This window comes from Monodelphis domestica, chromosome 1, assembly GCF_027887165.1.
Source record: "Monodelphis domestica isolate mMonDom1 chromosome 1, mMonDom1.pri, whole genome shotgun sequence".
NCBI classification, from domain to species: domain Eukaryota; kingdom Metazoa; phylum Chordata; class Mammalia; order Didelphimorphia; family Didelphidae; genus Monodelphis; species Monodelphis domestica.
Window position 1 is genome coordinate 65,786,701 of NC_077227.1, and position 15,703 is coordinate 65,802,403.

Below are 15,703 nucleotides of genomic sequence, written 5' to 3' on the forward strand. Positions count from 1 at the left end.
TTTTTTTTCTTTCATCATGAGTCTTTTGGGATTGGCTGGATCGTTGTATTGCTGAGAATAGCTAAGTAATGTTAATTGTACAGTACTCCTATTACTGTGAACTATGTTTTTCTGGTTCTGCTTATTTCACTCTGCTTCAATTTGTGTCTTTCCAGAAGTTTTTTTTTTTACCTCCTCCTGCTCATCATTCCTTATAGCACAATAGTATTGTGTTAAAATCACAAACTGTAGCTTACTCAGCCATTCCCTGATAAATGAATATCCTCTCATTTTCCAATTCTTTGCTTCTACAAAATAGAGCTACTTTTAATACTTTTGAACATATAGATCTTACTTCTTTTTAAAATTTATTTGGGATACAAACCTAGTAATGGTACTGCCCTTTTAGGCATAGGTCCAAATTGCTTTACAGAATAATTGAATCAGTTCACAACTCCCTGAAGAGCACATAAATGTCTCAGTTTTCCCACATCCTCTTCCAGTTGTGTAATTTTCTTTTTCTGTCATAATAACCAATCTGATAGGTATGGGGTGGTACCTAAGAGTTGCTTTAATTTTCTTTTCTCTAATAGTGATTTAGAACAGTTTCTTTTTGCATGCCTACAGAGAAGCTCTAATTACTTTGAGAACTGCCTATTCATATTCCTTGACCATTTATCAGTTGAAGAATGACATATTTTGATACATTTGACTTATTTCTCTGTGCACTTTTGAGTTGAAGTCTTTATTAGGGAGATTTGTAAAAAAATTTGCACATTATAATTACTGTGTATTACTCTCCATCCTATTTTTTCTATTTTCTTTCTTTGTTTTTCTTTTTTTCCCTTAATGTGTTATGCTTAACGAATTTGCATCTTATCCTTGCTCATGGCCATGCTAATGTTCTCTGAATCATTCCAAATTTATTATTTGTGCTGCTGAAGTGAGCACTCCTATTTACTTTCTGACCACCATCTCCCTCAATTTGCCCTCTTTTCTATCAGCCCCAACCTACCTTCTCTAATCCCCTACCCACTTTCTTATACCTTAATATAGATTTCTACACTTAATCTTAGACGAAAGGCCGAGAATTAATCTTAAGATAGATTTCTATAAAGAACTGATTATATGTTCTTCCCTCTTTGAGCCAATTCCAATGAGAGTAAGGTTCAAGTGATTCCCTCCAAAACTTCCCCCATCTTTCCTCTATTTGAAAGTCCTCTATTTCATCATAACCATATTCATTATAACAATTTTTTCCCTGAAGGATTTTGTTCAGTTTTGCTAGGCAAATGTTTTTGTTTTGAAGTCCTCAATCCTATGCTCTCTAGAATCATAATTCTAGGCCTTTTCATATCATAATTCCAGGCCTTTTCATCTTCTAATGTTGAAACTTCTAACTCTTGTGTTATCCTAACCGTGGTGACAAAATGTTTGAACTTTTTATTCATGGTTGTTTTCAATATTATCTCCTTGATCTAGGAGCCCTAGAATTTTGCTATAATAATCCTGGGAATTATCCTTTTGGGATCCCTTTCAAGAAGTGATTGGTGGATTCTTTTGATTCCTATTTTACCCCCTAGTTTTAGGATATATGGTAAATTTTCCTTGATAATTTTGTAAAAGACAATGTCTAAGCTCTTTCTATTTTTTGAGCATGGCTTTCAGGTAATTTCATGTAGTCATTAACTTTCTCTTGCCAAATTCTAATTTTTAAAACATAATTTTCTTCAATGAGCTTCTGTACTTCCTTTCCATTTGGCCAAATGCATTTTTAAAAATTTGTTTTCCTCACTGAATTTGTATATGTCTTTTTCCATATGGCCAAATCTGTCTTTTATGGCATTATTCTCTGCAGTACATTTTTGTTTAACATTTTCCATTTGGCCAATTATGCTTTTTAAGTAATTCTTCCCTTCCATGGATTTTTGTTCCTCTTTACCAATTGACTTGTTCTGTTTGTTAAATTATTAATTTTGTCAGTATTTTTTTGTGCATCCTTTACCAATCTCTTAACTTTTTTTTTCACCTACCCATCAAAGCTGACTTTCAGGAGAAAGCATGGGCATTTAGTAAAATAGAAGATTCCCAAGAATTTCTAAAGAAAAGACCATAACTAAATGGAAAATTTGATGTCCAAATCCAAAGTTCAAAAGAACCATGAAGAGGTAAACAAGAGAGAAAATAATTAAGGGATTCAATAGGGTCAAATAGATTATATCCCTATATGGAATAATGATATCTGTAACTCTAAAACATTTTCATTATCATAGTAGATGAAAGAAATATTCATAGCCAGAAGCTGTGGTATTAATCTGTTTAAGATATATTTAAAAATTGGGAGTAGAATAAAAAAGAGGATGGCATTAAGAGGAACTCAAAGGAAGAGGCAAAATAGGATAAATTACCACATAAAGAGGCATATGATATGGGGGGAAGAATACTATTATAAGAAGGGGAGGAAGAGAGTGGTGATAGGTAATACTTAAACCTTATTCTCAGTGGAATCCGTCCTGAGAGGAAAGAACAACCAGATCTATTTGGCATATAGAACTCTATCTTACACTGCAGAAAAGTTGAAAGGGAATAAGGAAGGAGGGATGTGGGGCATGGAGTATTAAAAGGGAGACAAAGGTTGGGAGGGCAATTAATAGACCTTAAAGAGAAAGATGAGGGGAATAAGAAGAGAAGGGTGGGAAGGAAAAATAAAATAAGGGCAGGGGAAAAAGGGGGTTGATTAAAAGCAAAACATTGGTGTGAAGCGAAATAGTGAAAGAAGAAAGGGTAGGATTAAGAGAGGAGATCAAAATGATAGGGAATACATAGATGGCAATCATAACTTTGAAAGTGAATGGGATGAAATCACCTATAAAATGGCAGCAGATAGCAGAGAGGATTATAAACCAAAATCCTACCAAATATTGTCTACAAGAAACACACATGAGGCAGTTAGACACACACAGGGTAAAAGTAAGAGGCTGGAGCTGAATTTATTGGGCATCAACTGAAAAAAAGAAGGCAGAATTTGCAATCATGATATCTGACAAAGCAAAAATAAAATTAGACCTGATTAAAAGAGATAAGAATGGTAATTACATCCTGAGAAAAGGCAGTATAGACAAGGAAGAAATATCTTAACTCATTTTCATGTGTTTCCTATTTCATTCTTATTTATTTTCCTAATTGTTCATCTATCTCTCTTATTTGATTAACAAAAACCTTCTTGAGGTTTTCCATTAATTCTTTTTTGACTTCAGAGCAATTCAATTTTTTTTCTTGGAGGCTTTGGATGCAGAAATATTGACTTTGTTGTCTTCTTCTGAGATCCTGTTTTGATCTTCCTTGTCACTAAAATAACTTTCAATGTTGAGTTTCTTTTTTGTGTGTGTGGTATGGTCATTTCCATCCTTTTTCTTTTCTTTTGATTAAAAAAATTCTTAAATTTGAGCTTTGTTCCTATAGTGAATAGAACCATATCCTACACTTTAGGTTCTTTGTGCAGCTGCCTTCAGAGCTGGCACTTGGGATCTATCTATTTTCAGTTCTTCCAAGATGATATGATATAAGGTGAGGTGTTTTTAGATGCTTTTGCCCTGTGCTCTGGTCTATGAGTATCCACAAGCACTTTTTTCTCTCTTGGAACCCTGAAATTGGTTTACTTCTCCTTTGTGGTCACACATGCTAGTGTGCTAGTATTCCTTTTTTTTCCATGAGACATTGCCCCAAGACTAGAGTAGCAACCTGGATCTCCATATGGGCAATAGGACAAGAGTCTTGCACCCAGAGGTAGAAAAGAGACCCCTGTAATCTCATTCTGTGCAGTTGTCTGACTCCCCTTATCATTTGTGACTGAGAGGTTCAGGAGCCTCTTCTGTTGATTCAGCTTAAAGCCTGTAGCCTTGATGGAGCTTGCCTTGGCATGTGGCTTTGAGCTCCATCCCCCCCCCCCCCAACCCGGTGCACTAGAACTTCCATGCTGGCCTTCTGAGTTATTTTGGACTGAAAAATTATTTCACTATATTGTTGTGGGTTATATTACTCCAAAATTCATTTTGAGGTATTATATCATAGTCTTTATGAAAGGTAATTTGGCAGAGATCAGGTATATCTCCGTACCTTCTTCACCATCTTGTCTCTGCCCCCCTCTTCTGTGCACAGAATTTTATGTATGGTTTAGTGGACATGATATGGCCTTGATAGAAGGAAGATACGGATTCAGATCTTGCTTTAGATGCTCATTATCTGTATTACTTGTGGACAAGTATCTTACCTTCTTAGTCTCATTATCCTTAAGCATGAAATGAAAATAATAATTGCACATACCTCAATTGATTATTGTGATGATAAAATAAATAAAACATCAGTATTTTAAAGCAATTTTAAAAAACAGAATTAGTTTTTATAAGCATTATTATTTTAGGTTTGTAGAGGAGTTCTACTGATTAGAAAATGGATAGTTAGAGAGTTAAGGAATGAGGCCCAGAGTTTGATTCTCTATGCAACAGATTACATTCTCAACTCTCTCTCTCTTCAGTCTTTCTTTGTTTTAATTTCTTCATGAACAAAATTAATATCTTTATATATATGTATGTACATGCACACATAGTATATACATATACACACATATCTATATATACATACATATATATATATAATACCGTCTCGTTCAGAGAGATACAATGAGAGATGTTTCATTTAACTTAACATTTATTAAACCTCTATTTAAGGTACTTTTAAGGTAGTTTGCTAGATATTGTAGATACACGTGACATAATCCTTGCCCTCAAGGTGTTTAAATTCTAGTTGGACAGAAGAGGTAATTAAATACCTGAAACATGAATATTGTCTAAATAGTGCATATTACTAAATGTAAGCTTTTTAAATTTTGATTTATATTAGGTAGTTAAAATGCTACCTTTGGAGAACATATTATATATATATATATACATATATAATTTATATATAAGGATATGTGTATAGGCATGTATGTATATATATATATATATATTCATTCACACACATATCTATAGCTATATCTATTTCTTTTTGGCCCACATTAGACTGTGAGCTCACTAAGAAGATTAATCTTTTCTTTTTATCTTCAGTGCTTAGCACAGTGCCTGGAACCTAGTGGGTTCTAAATAAATGTATATTAACTTACAGATTAATTTTATAAAAGTTTAACTGCATCTCCCAAGGGTTTCAAAGATAGGAGTCTCATGATAGGTCCTTTAGTTGATTTCCCAATTGCAAGAAGCAGAAAAAAAATATCCCTTATGACTCATGACTCATTGCTTTCAGAGAATCTATCTGAGCATTGTATCACTCTTTTTCTTTGCTCCCCTCATTTCAGATTGGGTTTGTTATTTTTCTGACCAGCCATGGCTTTTGGGAGGGATGTTAGAACTTTCCAGACAGAATCTTCAACTTCTGTGACTTGCCACTATAGATCAGGCATCTATTTCTCTGACTTTATGATTTTAACTGGGAAGGAAGAGGCCCACATGTAACATGTCAGAGACAAGCCCACAGCAAAGTATCAGAAGAAATATCACTGTCCCACAGAGTGTTGTTTTTCATGAGTACCTTGTCTGAAGCTATCAATGCCAGTTTCATCTATATAGCTGACTCTAATTATCAGAAGGCATTCTTTTCAAGTAGCTACTATTTGTCATACCATGTATCATGTCATCATTCCCTAACTGTTTTGACAGGAAACACTGTTTCATCACATGCTTTGAACCATGTATTGCTGAAAAAAATGTTTTATCATTTCTTCTTCTTGCCATTTGATCAGATAGTTTATTTAGTGATTTAAGGTTTACAAAGTTCTCCCTCTCCAAGAAAGCTGTGAGATCAGGGGTATGAGTATTTATTGTCCTCATTTCATTCATTAGGAAAAGGCTTAAAGTAAGATAGATGACTTTCCAGAGTCCCATGCTTCATAAATATCCTGGCAGAATTCAAACTCGGGTTTTGTCTGACCACCGGTCCAGAATGTTTAATGATGTCAGAGAGAAGAAAGGGGTGGAATGGGATAATTGCTTTTACTTTCCAGTCTATTACTATGTGAGACTATCTTTCACAGCAGTAACATCTATTTTCATGAAATTGATTTGGAGCCTTGTTGAAATTGATCAGACTCAATAAATATGTACTTGGCATTTTATGAGATAGGTTTTAATGAAAGAGTACAGTATGATCATCATTGATTCCAGAGGGCTAAAGTGGATACATGCTTTTCTTCTCTCAGAATAAAAGTGGTGAGCTACTGGTATGGAATACTAGATATAGTATCAAACATGGTTTGAATTTGTCATGCTTATTTTTCGAAAAGGGAGGAATGGGGATAGTATTGGGCTATGTCAGTGATGGTTTTAAAAATGCATCACTAATAAATCAATTAACATATTTCACATACATATTTTTCCTCTCATTTTAGATTCTAAATAATTTGATAGTAGAATTTGGGGGGCATTTTCATTTATATTCTAAGTCTCTTGAAGATTGGTTGGTACTTGATAAATACTTCATTTGGATTAAAGGGAAGGGAAAATTAGTATGCTGGAATGTATTTCAGAGACAGTATAAGAGGGATTGAAATTGAGAGATCAGAGTGGGGATGAGAGCTTTGAGTGAAGCAAAAAGAACCAGGCAGATGTAAAGATGGCATAAAAGAGGTGATTAGAAAAAGTGAGATAGTGACTATCTGGATCCCAATGGATTGCATTTGCTGGGGAGGAAAGCTATGATTGATTTTAAGGAGAATAAGTGATTTCATTGTCACTATCACAACTCTAACTAAATTAGGAGGGTAGGGGCTTTATTCCACAAAGGTACAAAAACATGGGAGAGTTGTGCTTCTTCCCTTGTATTTCTCAAGTCTTCCATCTCCATAGTTCATAGAGTGATTATCTAGAAATGCTGTGCATTGATGTCATTTTGATCTTCTTTGAGTACAGTCTTGGGAGAAAGTGTCTATGTTAGACCACTATTGAAGTGTCTTTGCTGCCCCTTTGAACCAAGGCAGGTGATTCTCTCTCTGTTCTCCCCATCAGTAAGCCACCATAAAAAACAAACAAACCGGGAAAGACTTATATGAAGTGATGCAAAGTAAAATGAGCAGAACCAGGAGAACATTGTGCACACTACCAGTAATAATGTGTGATTATCAATTGTGAATAACCTAACTATCTATTATTAATAATTCAGGGATTTAAGACAACTCAAAGAGACTCATGACAAAGCTATGCACCACCATAGAAGGAACTGATGGAGTCTAATTGCAGACTGAAATCTCGAATTTTCATTTCATTTCCTTTCTGAATTATTTTTAATTGTATAAATGATATCTTCTTTTATAACAGAGTGAATGGAAATAACAGAGAACATGGAAATATGTCTTGCATGCTAGCACATGTATAACATATGACCTGCCTTCTTGAGGAGAAGTAAGGAGATGGAATGAGGGAAAATACATAGATTATTAAATGGTCAGAAAATAATTAAAAATTGTATTGTTGTATAAAAACAATACTTAAAAAATAACAATTGGTACAAATATTATCCCCAAACCAGGGACACTTTTTTCACTGTCTTTTTTATCCCTATTACAAAACATGGCTTGGCACAAAACTGACACATTAAATATCTGTTAATGATTAACTTTATTTTTACTTTTATTATCAGCATTATTTTATTATGAAAAATTTCCTTATCCCTTTAGTAATATCAATGGAGTCATAGCTTTGCTATTGCTACTTTAAACATAAAAGTATCTGAGAATAAGAATATGAAGAACCTGAAATCTAGAAAAGCATCTAGCCTGTTGTTCACATCTAACCCTTTGTGACACCGTTTGGGATTTCCTCGGTACTGGAGTAGTTTGCCATATCCTCTGCCAGCTCATTTTACAGATGAGAAAACTGAGGCAAATTAGGTTAAATGACTTGCGCAGGGTCACACAGCTATTAAGTCTCTGTGGCCACATTTAAACTCAAGATGATGAGTTTTCCTGACTCCAAGACTAGCACTCACTTCACTGTTCTGCCTATCTGTCCACGTTTTATTAATATGTCTCAGTATTTCAAAATTCACTTAGTAAAGGATGATTTCAATTAACAGACCTCTGATTTACGGGCCCGATGAGAAATAATTCCTGTTGATGTTTAGCTTTCTCTGATTTTGTACCTAGCTAATTTATGTCGATAAGTATTTATTAAGCACTTTTCCTATACAAATCACTGTCTTAATCATTGAAAATTCAAGAATGAAAACCAAATAAGTGCCTGTCCTCAAGTAGCTTAAAGTCTATATTACTTTACTTTCATTGTTCCTATAGCTACTACCTCCAGGAATATTACTTATCCATTTTTCAAGTGTGAAAGCTAGAGGCATCTAGATGGTACAGGGGATGCAATACCAGACTTGGAAACAGAAAGACTTTCTGCCTGAATTCCAATCTGGCCTCAGATACTTACTAGCAATGTGATGCTTTTCAAGTCTTTTAATCCTGTTTACCTCCATTTCTTCACCTATAAAATGAGTAGGAGAAGGAAATGGCAAACCACTCTAGTATTCTGGACTAGAAAACCCCAAATGTGGTCAAGAAGCTGGATATGACTGAACAACAACAAAAATAGTAACAACAATGGAAATAGTAACAGGCAGCAAGAGACTTATGTCCTGTCTCAGTTCGAACATTGCCAACCTACATCATGTGGTAATGATGTGGCTTCCATTTATCAATCCCTTGGGGATATTTTGGGTCTCATTTTAGGTCCTGGTGCAAACTACCTCTGAGTGTTAAGTCTGTCTCTTTTTGCTAATCACACATCCATTTTCCTAATTTAGATTTCTATTATTTAATTCTCTAGGAGGTCACAACTTTTCAGGAGGGAGAATATAATGGAAAGACTATTTGGCATGAATGCAGGGGAAACCAGAGTTCAAATAACGCCTTGGAAACTTAACTTTGTTTATGGACAAATCATTCAACCACTTTGAGCCTTAATTTCTTCATTTGTGAAATGGGGATGATAGGCTATATATGGTATTGTAATCTTTGGGCTCTTGTGAATTATATATATATATATATATATATATATATATATATATATATATATATATATATATATATATATATATATATATGATTATAGACCTGAAATCTGAGAGATCATTTCATTCTTTGTACTTTGTATGAGCTACTCCAGTAATTAGCCCATTACACAGCAGATAGTAGAGCTCCCAAAATAGTTGGTGATGCCATTTATTATTGTTGAAATTTCTCTCCTATTCTTCTATCCATGGAATAAATGCAGAGCCTTTCTTTGTATGAGCACAGGACTCCACTGAGTACCACGGCTAAAAGTAGACTTACTAAGATTAGGTAACACGATGTCATTGTGTAACATGAGGGATCTTTGCTTTTCTCACTGCCTTCTCCTTGTCAGTAACATAAAGTCCTGATTGCTACAGACCATGCCTAACTGAATCCTGAAGTCAGCCAAGTTGGGGTTTTCCCCTGATTTCAGCGCATCCCTACCATTTTTACAGGGAGGAGAGAAGAGACTTAGCCAACTGCTTCAGGCATAAGCTTTCACCCTTCTTCTCTTATAATAATAATAATGAATGTTTAAACTCTTTTTAGTCATCTGGGAATTTAGTAAATCAGCACTCCCTTTTCCAAAGCCCCTTTTGTTGGGAGAGTTATATAATCCTTCATAAGAGTAGACTTGTTCAGTAGTACCCTTGGAGACCTTGTGATGCTTCTTCTCCTAGGCAGAACTTACAGGTTACAGCTCATGTACTCTGAGAAATAGAAGAAGTCCTTCAAGGCTATCTTCCCCTTGTACACTGATTGTGAGTAAATTCAAGCCTACATACAGTAGAAACAAGTTTATATATATATATATATATATAGTATATACATATAGTACATTAATATATATATATATACACATATATATATTAGTTTTGCAAACTACTGTGGGAGTTTGGGGGTTAATTAGAAACCAGGAAATCACTTTTAAAAATTCTAGAACAGGGCTTTTTAGCTATGTGTATATCATATAACCGTTAGGGATCCTGGTAAAGCCTATTGCTGCTTTTTAAAATCATATTTTAAAAATCATAAATAAAATGAAAGGATAAAAAGGAAACCAATTATATTGACATATAATTGCCAATACATGAAAAAAAATTGTAGAATCCAGGTTAAGACCCCTTATCATCATGGAGAGAGGAATGAGAAAAGGTGAAAAATAACTATCCTTGGACTTTTGAGCAGAAGGGAAAGAGTACTCAGTCTCCAACTGGTTTGTGGACATTTCATGTCTACTGTGGAGAATATTACTAGTTGATTCAAAAAATCGAGTCACGCTGGACCTTATTTGGCAGTCTCTGTCCTGCTCCACAGGTCTCAATGGTCCATTTTTTCTCTAGACTACCTGCCTCATAGCCAACATTTCTTTATATATAAATTATCAGATTCTTCACTAATCATCCCTGGTTTCCTCCATTTTCTCCCAGACTAAGGAGAAGGAGGGAGACTACAGCTCAAAGGGAACTGAATTATTAGCTGCTAGTCCATAGGCTATATTTTGTTTTTGAAGGTTTTTTTTTTGTTTGTTTGTTTGTTTTTGTCTACTGGTTACTATGGTTATTTGTTTCAATTGTGTCTGGCTCTTTATAGCCCCATTTAGGTTTTTTTTGGCCAAGATACTGGAATGATTTTCCATTTCCTTTCCTAGTTAATTTTTCAGCTGAGAAAACTGAGGCAAACAGGGTTAAGTGATTTCTCCAGGGTCACAGAGCTAATAAATAGCTGAGGTTAGATTTGAACTCAGAAAGAAGTCTTCTTGACTCTAGGCACAGATACACCATACCGTCTAGCTTCCCCATTGTTGACAGATACTACATGGAAATATATAGAGATAAAATAACAGAAGGAGTCAGGAAATTGTAAAGTTATAGCATATCTTTAAGGCATATAGTAGATAGTTCTAGTGTTAATGATTAAATAATGACATTAATAATGACATATATAGTCATGATGGGCATGATTTCTGACTCCACAATTATGTCCACAAATCTTAGAGTTTTTTTCCCCCTGAAATTAATGCTCCCAGAACTTCAGGTTGAATATTTCAGTATGTTAGGGATTTGAGATTGCATCTATTTTGTATATATTTCACAAGTATATATGGATATCTCTCTAGAATAAATTTTAAACACTTTGAGGTCTGTGACTACATTGCTTTTTCTTTGTATTTTTGGTACCTAGACCAATAACTGGTACATAGCTGGTACTTAATAAATGCTTGATTGATTTGTATGGGAATTCCTTCTACCTATTGCAGATATTTAATTTATTGTCTGTCTAAAATTTATGGTTTTGGAAAGCTGTCTCAGCCTTGGAAAGGTTATATTTCCTGCTCACAGTCATGCAACTGGTAAGTTTCAGTGGTGGGTCTTGAACCTGCATTTATTCATTTTCCTGCACTTCTTCTCTGGAGTGCATATATACCAAAACAAGCTTTGAGATATCTAGCTGAGACTGATTCAAGCTGACAGCGCTGTTAGGAATTATTTCATCTTTTAAAAATAAATCTGTTTCTTCATCCTTTCTAAGGTAAGATGATTCAGGATGAGGAAGGCATTTCTATATTTGCCCCCCCCCTCCCAAATTGCTTCCAGAAACTTTATTTGCATTCCATTTTGCTCACTGTCCATCTCTGTTATTTCAGCTCCTTGGACATCCTTACTCACCCTTTTTTCATCCCTTTCTGTCCTGGTCAATACATGGAATAAATTCATGATATGGTTGTTAAAACTTTTTTTTGTCATTTCCAGGCAAATTTATTATATTTATTATGTTTATTATATTTCCTTCCTTCTTATTCTAGGCCAGAATCAAGTTCCGATTCCCCTCTACTAGCCTTGTCCCTAAAAGATCAAGTACAATTATCTCAAGATTCTCTCCTTTCATTCTTTGTAAATGTCTCCCAGCAAGTTCACTTTTCTTCCTATTTTCCACATGCCTCCACCCCACACATATTCATTTTTATATCTCTCCTAAGTCCCTCCTCCTGGTCTGAGGGAGATTTCTAGTTCTTAGTTTCATGTGTTGATACATCCTAAGCTCAATGATTTTTTTGTCATAATGTAATTGTCCAAGTTTGCTTTTTGGTGACACATCTATCTTTTATATGGGTGCTAAATACCCTTTATCATTTTTCAAGAATTCTATCTATATAGATTTGTAATATTTAAAAATAACAACCATATTGTAAGGGTTAAATTAGTAGTTTTGACAAAATAAGAGAACAACTTTTAATAATTTAACAATTTAGTTTAATTAAAATAGAGATAGTAAAAGAATATAGTAAAATGAATATAGTAAATGAGACAAATATAGGAGAGAGATAAAGAAAATTTCCTGATGTCTATAGTAATTATCCTGTAACTAACTATAACTACACATAATTACTATCAAAAACTGCCTATATCTACCCATAACAACAACCCCACAAAGTTCCAACCCAATCCAGCCCAATCAAAACCAACCCAGTCAGTGCTTAATACAATCTCAATTAGATCTGTCAACAAAAACCATCCATCTTCCAACCCAGAAAAAGTCAAAAAGCCCTCTAAAGGCTAAAGCCAAAACACCCTCTCAGTAAGTTCAGACCTACCTTTATATTCCAGCAATAAAATGCCCACCACCAACCCAACACAGTCCTAGCAGCCAACTTCCCTTCAACTGCCAGCCCTAACTGTCAACAATTGACCCTCAACTGTCAGCAACTGACTCCTTTTATAACCTTTTCCTACCTTACTTCCTGTCTCTATGGTACCTCCTTCCTGTCTCTATGGTTTCTCCTTCCTGTCACTGTGGGCTGGTTAATCCCTACATATGTCTATAGTAAGAGGACCTCTATGTCCCTGTTAAATTAGAAAAGGAATAATAAATTCCTTTTTCCATTTTAGGTATAGTATGAGAAGTCATATTATTCCATCTATACATCTCTATCTGATCCTCCATGCAGGAAAAAAAATTCTTCATTTTCTGACCTTCTATAGCATAGAACTCTTATTGAACCATTCTTCAGGCAAATTACTTATTTTTACTTGTATTCTAATTATATGTTTATATGTCTTATTTCTTTAAGGTCCCAGGTCATATATATTTTCCTATATTCCTTAGTACCTTGAATATAACAAAGGCCAAGTTAAATCCTGACCTGGAAATATTACTTGAATAAATATGTAATTACTAAACAAAGCTCCACATAATATCCTAAGGGAAGAAATAAATGAATGAAAAGGCACACACTAATTTATTCCATAGCATCTAGATGGTGCCATAGATAGAACACCAAGTCTAGAGACAGTAAGAGCTGAATTCAGATTCAGATTCAGACATTTACTGGTTATGTGATTCTGGGCAAGTCACTTCACCTTGTTTGACTCAGTTTCTTTATCTGTAAAATTAGCTGGAAAAAGAAATGGCAAACCACTAGTATCTTTTTCAAGAAAACTCCAAATAGGGTAATGAAGTGTCAGGCATGACTGAAATACTCAACAATATATGCCAAGCACTTTGTTAACTGGTAGGAATGCAGTTGAAAAAGTGTAATAATTCTTGATCTCAGGGAACTTGAAATCTATTTGGACAAGATGATACATTAAAGAGAGTTCAGCAGTGGGAGTTATAAAAGACCCAGAAATCCTAAGAAGCAGGGCTAATTGGGAGAAGCAGGGACCCTTAGGTTGCATCATTAGGTCAAATTATAGTGTCTAGGAAAATGGGGAGACATGGAGGACCTTAGAGTTTATTGGCAGGGTAAATGGTAAGTAATGAGAGTTTTCTATTTCAACCAAAAGCATTCAATCAGAATTCTTATTCAAATAATGCTAGGAGCTATGATGGTAATCTAAACTGACTACCTTACAAGACTTCACTGAGCAGGGAAAAGAGGAGGGAAAACAAGGAGAAAGATCTTATGGAGTCTAGGGATGCAGGGTGGGGAAAGGGATAGGAAAGGAACCTGAGGAGAGCATCTTACTCCTCTAGCTTCATATGTCTTACTGTATAGGAGCTGGATGGTCCAGGGTTGTGGAGGAAGTGAAGGAAAGGGGGTATCTTTCTCTTCTCCACTAGTGTGATTGGGATTGATTGATCAGTAGAAGTAGTCTTTATTTGGATTTATACTCAACACCAGAAAGACAATATGATACAGACAGTTCAGTGCTAAAACCCTTAGATCAGGAATCAAGAAGAGCTATTAGGTATCATTTTCAAAAGCCACATCTGACTAGTTCTGTAAATAAAAGAGTTCTTCACAATACTTACATTTTAAGTTAGACACTGGTTGTGTTCTGGTTCACCTAGATTTTTCTTGATTTAGACTGGATTCATTTTCATATTTAATTTTAGCAGAAATTGAATCGTCTCCCATCCCCCTCATGCTAGTTAAATACTAAATACCTAAGAATACACTGGCAAAGGAGGCAGTTATAAAAATACATATGATTCATATGGGAGATAGAAACTGCTATTATATAAATACATCTTCGGACAGTTTTCAAAACATTACAGCATTTCTTATTTCTTTAAAAAGAGGTATCATTTTTCTCCACCTTTCCATTGCTTTTTATCTTCCCAAATCAACTTGCCCACTCAAACAAAAGACCTGAAAATGTCTGGCCAACATTCATGACTATTATATTATTAAGGACTTATTTCACATATCTTTTATGAATTTATGGAGTGGCAAAAAAACCCAAACTATGCTCCCAAAAAGAACAGATTCAAGTCTCTCCAAGCCATGGCACAGTGTGAGATCAGGAAGATGCAAGACCAATGGTGGAAAAAAAAGGCAGAAGAAATCCAGCGGTTTGCTGATATGAAAATCTACAAACAATTTTTCAGTGCCCACAAGACTGTCTATGGGCCATTAAAACTCACCACCACTCCCTTGCTATCCTCTGACAGTGACACTCTCATAAAAGATAAAAAAGGCATCAGCAACAGGTAGAAAGAACACTTCAGTCAGCTTCTCAACTGACCCTCTTCAGTCGACCAAAGCGCCCTTGACCAGATCCCCCAAAACCACACCATTGAACAACGTGACGTCCCTCCTTCAATAGAGGAAGTCCAAAAAGCCATTAAACAAAGAGTGCAGACAAGGCACCCGGTAAAGACGGGATCCCAACCGAGGTGTACAAGGCCTTAAATGGAAAGGTGTTCCAGGAATTCCACATAGTGCTGACCAGCATATGGGAAGAGGAAGACATGCCCCCAGAACTCAGAGATGCCTCCATCATAGCCCTATACAAGAACAAAGGTGCACGAGCAGCCTGTGACAACTACAGAGGCATCTCACTACTCTCCACTGTTGGAAAGATCCCCATGTGCCCATGTGCCACAAACTTTGCGCCTCAGCCTTTGGACTCCAAAGCCACATGAGGGTACACTGTAGACGAAACTGCACAAAGACAATAGTCATTCTCGGTCACCGAGAGACTACTATACTAGTATATATTTCTCTGGGAAACTGTTTAAGGACTTGAATGAAGTCATCTTATTTCTTCTTATAACTTGTTGAATATATGGAAATAGACAGAAAGTAGTGAGTAACTTCCTTTTGTGGTAAGAAGCCTTGTTTATTTAGCTCTGCTAACCTGGAATTGGCAATAGATGAGAAAATAGGGGACA

At 35.3% G+C, this 15,703-nt stretch overlaps 1 non-coding gene across 1 annotated transcript; it reads right to left on the reverse strand.

Moving 5' to 3' along the window:
* Window positions 1-824: 824 nt before the first annotated feature.
* On the reverse strand, window positions 825-930 carry LOC130456660 (U6 spliceosomal RNA). Its single transcript, XR_008915725.1, has one exon. It is a non-coding gene; the product is annotated as a U6 spliceosomal RNA (small nuclear RNA).
* Between the last annotated feature and the right edge of the window lie 14,773 nt (window positions 931-15,703).